The 9,814-nt window shown below is 37.2% G+C and overlaps 1 non-coding gene across 1 annotated transcript; it reads left to right on the top strand.

The window, feature by feature from the left end:
* The first annotated feature begins 6,824 nt into the window (after positions 1 to 6,824).
* Positions 6,825 to 6,896, top strand: Trnac-gca. The gene has a single exon. It is a non-coding gene; the product is annotated as a tRNA-Cys (tRNA).
* The last annotated feature ends 2,918 nt before the right edge of the window (positions 6,897 to 9,814 follow it).

Raw genomic sequence — 9,814 nt, 5'->3', positions numbered from 1 at the left:
TTGAATTTGACTTTAAATACATAATATCGTAATCTTTAGTCGAACATGCGAAGCAGATGACATACGATCGAACTTATTTCAAAATCGCATACGCGCTTCAATTTCGTTTAGTCAAGTTAAATTTTTCTTTTTTCAAATAGTCAAACTATTTGAATAAAGAAATATTTGACTTGACTTGACAATCAGGCATGTCGAAGTCTTAACAACTGGACTGTAACCGAATTTTAAAGTTATAAGTCACGTTACGTAAAACCGCCATAAATTTAACAAACTTTTGATATTGGACCAAAAGAAAAAGAAACTCATTGACCCATATAGGAAGATGCTGCATCACATCCGAACAGGGTTGAAGTGTGAAAACTTTTCATTTTTCAGTGCACTTGTTCGACATATAGCGCCGGGAGTTTTCTCGCCTGATCCTTATGGAGAAAGTTCTTCACTTTGGTTAACATTTAAACTGTGAACGAAAGAATACATCAACCTGAAATTTATTTAAATGGCCTTTTTTTCTTCTAGCACCCTATATATAGGTTAAAAGAATTTATTTTTCTAGGCTCAGTGACTTTTGGGTACGAGGTATATAATGTTCGTACTCGCAATTTAAACAAGTCTTTAATGGGGGCACAATAGTTACTACACAGATATAACACAGTCGTTACACACGATACTTAAATTACATTATAATTAGACGAAAATGACCTAGGCATAAATATCCGCGACCAAATCTGAAAAATTTGTTTTAAACGAGCGGGCGAAGTAGCGGGTAAATAGTTTGGATACAAATTAAAACGCTGCGCGTGCGAGAGATCGCGGCCGAAGGCGGCGCAGGGGACGGTCGCCCGCGGATACTACTTCGTGTAAATTGTTAGTTTAAGTGTTTGTATATATGTATACAAATAACTTAAATAAGAAAATGTGTAAAATAAACTTAAATATATTTATATGCTGAAATGTACTATCTAGCCCACGTGACACTGAAAGCTGTCTCTCGCTGCTATTCTGTGCCACTTCCCGCCAAGTGTGAAATCAATTTGGCAGGCTTCGTCAATCCATCGAAGGAACTTTAACTATCAATAATACGAGTATATGTAGTGTCTCAAAGCGAACAAAAGTCATTTTATTCTTAACTATATTTCTGACTAAATGGTTATCCACATTACACGATTCATTAATTTCTCCTAAAAAAATTACCTCTAACGAAGTTTATAAGCGCTTTAGAAACGTCAAGTCAGTCTGTTTGTTGTGACTCTGGCAACGTTTCGGACGTGAGAAGATCGCAACATGTTAATTAATGTTAGACAAGTATTTCTTTATAATGAACACCTCGCAGATCAGTAACTCCCCATATCACTCGTACTTCATATTGTAAATGCAAAAGTGTGCTCGTTTATTTATTTCTTTGTTTATCGATAATGCCGAGATTTTGCTGAAATATAGCTTGCATTATGGATAAAGGAAACATTTCAGAAGAGAACGTACTTATACTTAAAAACGGACCTAGGTCAAATTTAGGGTAGCACAAATCCTGGAGAGAGGAAAAGGATACCTTAGAGTCCGAACAATTAACGGTTCCCGCTGGATTTCAAAATATCCAAACCGATCGCGGACGCAGTCGCGGGCAAAAGCTATTTATCTTATTGGCCAATTCTAATAAATAAATGTATCCACTCAATTCCAGCATATAATGTAAAGAGTATAGTTATGAGTGAGTATGGCATATTATGTAAAAAGTATTGACATGCAAATCCTCCAATTAGAGGCCTTTAGTCCAGCAGTGAACGGTACCTAATAGGCTGTTGATGATGATGATTCATATCGACCCATGACCGGCCCACTACAGGGCACGGGTAGGAGACCCGTGACTCTACGATGAGTAGGAGTTAAGGCCGTACGTCCACAACGCTGGCCCTGTGCAGATTTCTGGACTCCACATACCTTTGCGAAAATTAGGTACAATTCTCCGGAATGCAGGTTTCCTTGCGATGTTTTCCTTCACCGTCGAAGCAAGTGATATTTTTAATTGCTTAAAACGAACATAACTTAGAAAAGTTAGAGGTGCTGGGCTTCGAACTCGGCCCCGCGAAAGTGAAGGCGACGTACCCACTGCGCTTTGACCGCTTCTTCGATTGATGATGGTTATATGAAACTTTTATAAACTTTTATAAAGGATTACGTAAACGATAAAAAAGCTTGGGTGTAAACAATTGCTCTAACCAGGTTGCTTCTTAAATATTTTCCAATGACAATGTGAGATGGTGATAACAAAAAGAACACCCGGCTAAGTTTGTTGTGGGCTTCTTCTTAGACCAGGGCGCGATTGGAACCCTCGTAGCTTTAGTTTTAAGTTTACGATTGTAGTTATCGCCATCACTACTCACTGCTATGTACACATTTTGTATATAATAACGCATCAAAAGTGCCCTCTATGTGCCTCTTTGAATAAAGAAATATTTGAGTTGGACTTTGACTTCAATTAGTTCCTTATTTCACTATGAATCAAGAAAAAAACCGTTGAATTGTAAATCTTTATTTTGCAAGTGAATAACAAATAAAAAATATTTCATCCCTACTGCACTAATAAAGCTTTCCATCTGAATGAGCATTTCAAAGAGTAAGCCTGTTCAATAAACTCCTGGCGTAAGAGGATACGGCCGATCTGCATTCTATTGTAAACGAAACCTTCGACGCTGCAATACATCGGCGAGTAAAACAATGACTAAGGCACACAACACATTGTCAACATTGTAGCAAATGACTTATTCTTCGGTTTTTAGTATTTTTATGTAGTATAAAATATTTTTTTATTCATTTATTAATTAATTTAATGATCCGACTTTCCTATTTCAAGTGCCGTAAAAATGTTAAAGTACCACGTTGCCCTGATGTTCCTTTGAAGCTTAAGGTGGTGCATGCAAGCAAGGAGGTTATTCCATGCTCAAATAAATAAATAAATATACTACGACAATACACACACCGCCATCTAGCCCCAAAGTAACCGTAGCTGTTATGGGTGCTAAGATGACTGATGAATATTTTTTTAATGAATAATATACATAAATACTGGTAAAATACATATTATACATATAAACACCCAGCCACTGAAAAACATTCCAGTTCATCACACAAACAATTTCCAGTTGCGGGAATCGAACCCACGGTCTTTGACTCAGAAAGCAGGGTTGCTGCCCACTGCGCCAATCGGCCGTCAAATATAAGCCGGTGCCCAGTAATGCGACATTTAAAGGATACTGAGCTATGCAATAAGCGATCCTGTTCAATAAACTGCCGTCGTAAGAGGATACGATCGATATGCATACTTTTGTAAACAAAACCTTCGGCGCTGCGTTATATCACCGAGTAAAATATTGACTAAGGCTCGCCACACGTTGGCAACTGATAGTATAAATTCGAAAATATTTTTGTTTGTTTCAAACATGATCTTTGGCATAAAGTTTAATGAATTGATACACTTTTATTGCACATAACACACTGCCATACTCCCTAAGAGATTAGCCTGCTACCATCTTAGACTGCATCATAACTTACCACCAGGTGAGATTGCAATCCAGGGCTATAAAAAAATGTATATAAGTGACAAATAAACCGCTGCAAACAAAAACTTTATACTTCAAAATCTGTGTGACTTAAAAAGCCGTTTCACTGCCGCTGACCAGACCAAAGAAAATTCAAACTAGCCGTTGGTCAAAAACAAAAGTAAAAAAAATGCAAATACAAAAGAAGGATAGTGATCTTTTCCATGCAACCAAAGGTGTATTAAGAAAATGCTATAGAAAAATGAATAGGTTCACTAAAATATTAAAATAGACTACTAAAAATAAATAAATAAATACCACGAGTGAGTTGATTGGACGGAGAATAACATAAGCTTCTTTTTATTTCAAACCAATAAACGGTTCCCACGGTGATTATAAGAAAATCCTAATAAACCCTAATAACAGCAAGTATGTTAATATTTAATTATACGTCGACAAGTTCGCGGTTGACTTTGATGTCCCCAGAGGTAGTGTTTAAACTTCAAGTTAACTAACATAACACGGGTGTTATCTTTATCCTTCTCATTAATATTAATTTGACGGTTAAATCCTCAGCATTACTAAGTAAAAAGGACTTACACTTAAGCTATATATATATAGTAGGTACCTACTAAATATTTATTTATACATCCTACTAATATTATAAATCTGAAAGTCTGGATGTTTGTTACTCAATCACGCAAAAACGTCAGAACGTATTTGGATAAAATTTGGCATGCATGTAACAATTAACATGGAAAAGAACATAGGCTACTTTTTAACCCGATTCCTTAAGAAGTTCCGGAAGATTGATAATTGTTTACGAGCTAAGCCGTGGGCAGACAGCTTTAAAATTTCATGTCACCAATGCCATGGAAAAGGACATGTTCTTTCTAAATCGATCTCTATAATAGTCACCGTGGTAGGACTAAAAATTGTTAACGAGCGAAGCTTTAGACCCAGAATTCTGAAGTCCAAGCTGACGAAGTCGCGGACAGAAGCTAGTACTTGCATACATTTTTAAGATTTGCTTTTAAATTATAATTATAAATACACTACGACAATACACACATCGGCATCTAGCCCCAAAGTAAGCGTAGCTTGTGTTATGGGTTCTAAGATAGCTGATGAACATTTTTTTATGAATATAATACACATAAATACTTATAATATACAGATAAACACCCAGACACTGAAAAACATTCATGTTCATCACACAAACGTTTTGCAGTTGTGGGAATCGAACCCACGACCTTGGACTCAGAAAGCAGGGTCGCTGCTCACTGCGCCACTCGGCCGTCAAATCAATATCAATATCAACCGGCAGTGCACTGTTCCCTCCCAGAATGGGAAGTCAGGTTAAGGCCGTAATCCACGCGTGCGCGGACAACGCACACTATTAGATTAATTATTAGACAACACACACCGTTGAGAATATTATAAATAACTCTTAGCCATGCAGGTTTCCTCACATTGTTTTCCTTCACAGTTAAAGAAAGTAATAGATAGTCCGGGATTCGAACTCGGTCCCCTCGTACGTCAAGCGGAAGTTCTAACCCAATGGCTATCGCCACTTTTTTTACATGAAGCAGAATTTATCAAGTTTTTTAATGTTACTAAATTTGTTTTTTAATGTCGGGTAGAAACCGATTAGGGGTCTGACTACCATACTCCCTAATAGGTCAGCTCACTACCATTTTAGACTGCATCATAACTTACCACCAGGTGAGATTGCAGTCAAGGGCTAACTTGTAGTGGAACAAATAATAAAAAATAGTATAACTGAAACAAATAACTGAAAAATACAGCGCTGCGAACAAAAACTTCATTCATCAAAATCTGTGTGACTGTAAAAGCCGTCTCACACGCTGACATTTTAACGCACAGAAAAAGCGCGTGATCTTGATACTACGAGCACATAGACGCTTAACTAATAACTATACGACATAAAAAAAAAAAATTCTACTATAAGTTCGCTCTTGAACTCAACCCTTAATTGGTTTCTACCCGACATCGTTCCGGAACGGTAATTAGCTAAGCAACGCGTCTTTGGCGGTAACTAGCCCTGGCCGAAGCTTCCCATCAGACCAGAAAATTCAAACTACCCCTGCTGTTGATCGAACTCGTTACCTCCCACTTACAACCACAGAAGAGACCGCTGCGCCAAGAAGGTCGGCAAACAAAAAATTACACAACTTGTCGCACGTTAGTAGTCTGCCTTACTTCTCCCAGTTGTGTGTGTTACGTGTGTTACTAGTCCCAGTCCCCTTTACGTTCCGGCGTCACGTTTTTTAAATCATCGCTCCCGGCCCCGCATACAAATTGTGTTTCAACTCACAGACTGCGGGATTAGTGGATATAAAATCCATTTGGCAGCCCTGCTTACTTGAGCATAGTGCTAATTTTTACTGAGATTTGGCTTGTTAAGTTCAACGAGCTTAACTAAGCTTTCCATTAACGTTTTACTAGTGTTCAATTTAAAATTGGAGCGAGACACTCTATTTTTTGGTCTTTACAAACGTGAAACCGACAAATAAAGCGCAACAAAGTCATGTTTTTTTATACTTTGGTATTGTAAGAGCTTTTCTTACATTAAAATTTTGTTACACTGACACGCATGCTTTCAGTTAAATGTTATTCTGTGTGTGTAGAGTTAATCTGTGAGTGTTGAGTACACTATATGATAATAAACATTTTATAGCATATTAAAAATATTAAAGTGTTTTACCGGAGTACCACGAAACTACACGTTAGATATTCAAATAGATCGAGTTGCAATCTTCCATTTTGTATGCGTCCACATAATTATGTGTAAACTTCTATTTAATTCCAGTTACAAGCAAATTTTACAGGCAACAAAAAGTTAGTTATTCTCTAGTCGTGGATTGCATTTTTTGACGATATAAAAAAACAAAAAAAAAGTAGTTATTTAATTAGTTATAGCTCTGACCATGAAAAACAGATCAAAAAAGTTTGGTAATAAAGTAGACGCAATTTAGAGCTGTAGACGCACGTTTGAAAAACCGTGCGGCGACTGTGCGCGCAAATGTCGTCGTCTACGAAGGCTTTAAATGAAGATTTTTGGATCTTAACATTAGAATTTAGAAGGGAAAAATATATTTTGTCTATATAATTGTGATAAGTCTATTTTCAACGTTTGGTTTATAACAATGTGGGAAAATCTCGAGTAAAACATGTTCTTTGATAAGTAGCCAAAAAGGCTTTATCGGTGTTGTGTGAAATATTGAGTTCATTGTTGTTGTAGTTTACAATTTTGATCATACATCACATGGGGATATAGCTCAGTGGCAGAGCAATCGACTGCAGATCGATAGGCCCCCGGTTCAAATCCGGGTGTCCCCTTGTGCCTTTTTTATTTTGTCATAAGTTTTATTATTCGTTTATTTTTTTTTATACATAACTAATTAAGCATCGTTTAGTAAATTTATAGAAACACAAAGTAACGGTTTAAGGTATCTATTTTTTGATAAATAGATAACAGCTACGTATGTACTTTTTTAAATTCTTTGGCTGAATTTGTTTGTCAGGGTGAGTTTGTAACATTCGTAGCTTTGATTTGATAATGTAGTGTCACTATGAGTTCACGAGAACCCAGCAGTAGCTGAACCAATAAAGATTGAGCTTTCAGTGATTATGAGTTAATAGCCTAGTGTTTAAGACCCCGGCTTCCCTTTCGGGGTACAAACCCAGTCCTCTAACTTTTCAAGTTATGATCGTTTTAAACTATTAAATATATTTTGCTTTAAAAGTAAAGGAAAACAACGTAAGGAAACTTGCAAGTATACCCCCTTTAGAGGGCTACACCCTTTAGAGGGGGGAGCCCTCTAAAGGGGGTATACCCAAACAAGAAAACCACCACGGCATGTCCCTCTTGTTGGCTTAGACGCCCTGTTAGACGCCCGTGGAACCAATTGCATACCTCCCGGACGTCTACCAACCACCCCAACCGAATGTTGGGGCTCCCGCGCTAGTGAGGAGGGGATCAGGACTTGAACCCCCCCTCAGAACGTAGAGAGGCATGTGTAGTGACGGGTAGCTATGAAAGTTCCTCATAATATGCTCTAAAGCATGTGAACTCCACCAATCCGCACATTGCCATCGTGGTGGACTACGGCCAAAACCCTTGTTATTGCAGACGAAAATTCACTAAAAGGCACGGGTCTCCGTGCCTTTTAGTGGGCTGATAATAGGTTGATAAGATGATTAGTTAATGGCACTGAGAAAAAAAAACAATAAAAATGACACGCCAAGTGCTAGGACAGGTGCAGGTAGTTGAGACTGTAAAAATCCATAGTTATATTGAAATATTTGAACCATTATGTGAACAAATTGAAACTAATCAATTGGCCATACTTTGTGAGTCCAGACAAATTGGGTTATTCCAGTGAAATATATTTTCTATCCGCAACGTACGTTTGAATAACCCATTCTGCGGTGAAATTCGTTTAGATGTTTTACCTTCGAAGCCCTTCTTATTTAATTAGTTTGCTTAGTTCACGAATAATAAGTAAAGTTATTAGATTTAATATACTTACGGCAAGTTTTGTCTGTACATTTCGGTTTATATTTTGTATAACTACGGGTTCGTTGCGGTACTTAATTATGTCTGGTTATTGAGTATACCTAACTTTTATTACATACTCTTACTTGGATCCAGGGTGTCATTTTGATAAGTGGTGAAGCTGGATAATGCATTCTCAAATAAAGGAAATATTAGCCTTAATAAATAAATAATAAAAATAATAAATAAATATACTACGACAATACACACATCGTCATATAGCCCCAAAGTAAGCGTAGCTTGTGTTATGGGTACTAAGATGACTGATGAATAATTTAAAGAATAATTTACATAAATACTTAAAAGATAAACATCCAGGCACTAAAAACATTCATGTTCAACAAACATTTTCCAGTTGTGGGCATCGAACCCACGGCCTTGGACTAAGAAAGCAGGGTCACTGCCCAATGCGCCCAATGCGCCCATGCGCCAATCAATAGTGAATACCTCCGGTTTCTGCTATGATGTTACGCAAACAATAAACACCAGTTTGGTTTTAATCAAAGCAATGCAAGTCAACTCTGTATCCTGGTATTACGAGTATATATTAAAGTAAAATCAAATATAGCATGACTAGACTAGTGGGTGGGACTTCGGCTTTACTTTCCATGGAGAGTTTGGACCCCGGCATGCACCACTTACCGTTTTCATTCTGAGAGAAGACACGTGCCCTGTAGTGGGCCGTTAATCAGTTGATAACAATGATGATGGATTATCGAAAAATAACGTAAGGATTAAGGTAGAGTAACGTATAACGGTAAAGTAAGGTAAGTAAGTGTAAAAACAGGCAGACAATATATTTTTTACGCATAAAAAAGTGAAGAAAGAATTTGGACGATAGAGTTTTGTGGTCAATCGTAAAGTTGGCAAGCGGTAGCGGAACGCACCGCTGTTGAATTGTACATTTGTATTGGCTTGCACTCAAAATGAATATTTACATCGCTAGTTTGCTTTGCGAGCTTTCGATATTTTGAATTTTCATGTTTCTTGTGCATTTCGGAGTGGGAGATTTATTACATGACAGCATCAAAATGCACATTCAATTCATCCTAATACTAGTTGTTTATTATTTTTAATAAAAATGGGCTAAGGATATAACCGAATGGTGTTTAAGACAAAATAAAAGAAAGAAAGCGAGACAGCGTGTTAGATGGGAGGATGATATAAGAAAGATGGCTGGTGTTACCTGGAAGAGGATGACTTATAATAGGAAAGAGTGGCAAACTCTAGGGGAGGCCTTTGCGGAAACGCAAGACAATCTGAAAACCGGTTTCAGTTGCCGGCCGATTGGCGCAGTTTGCAGCGACCCTGCTTTCTGAGTCCAAGGCCGTGGGTTTTTCCCCCAACTGAAAAATGTTTGTGTGATGAGCATATGAATGTTTTGAGTGTCTGGGTGTTTATATGTATATCATAAGTATTTATGTATATTACTCATAAAAAAAAAATTCATCAGTCATCTCAGTACCCATAACACAAGCTACGCTTACTTTGGGGCTAGGTGGCGATGTGTGCGTTGTCATAGTATATTTATACGTTATATATGTTATATATAATTAGACTATTTAATATTTAAGTTTATTATTAAGTAACTTTAGATTAGGGTAACTTTCATATTATTATTTTTTGCTAGATTGTTCAATAAAGGCTATTTTTATTATTAATAATAAGTACTAATTGCACGAAGCGGTGATAGCCCAGT

The sequence above is a fragment of the Pararge aegeria genome, chromosome 21, assembly GCF_905163445.1.
Source record: "Pararge aegeria chromosome 21, ilParAegt1.1, whole genome shotgun sequence".
Classification (NCBI taxonomy): Eukaryota; Metazoa; Arthropoda; class Insecta; order Lepidoptera; family Nymphalidae; genus Pararge; species Pararge aegeria.
This window is presented reverse-complemented; position numbering and strand designations above follow the sequence as displayed.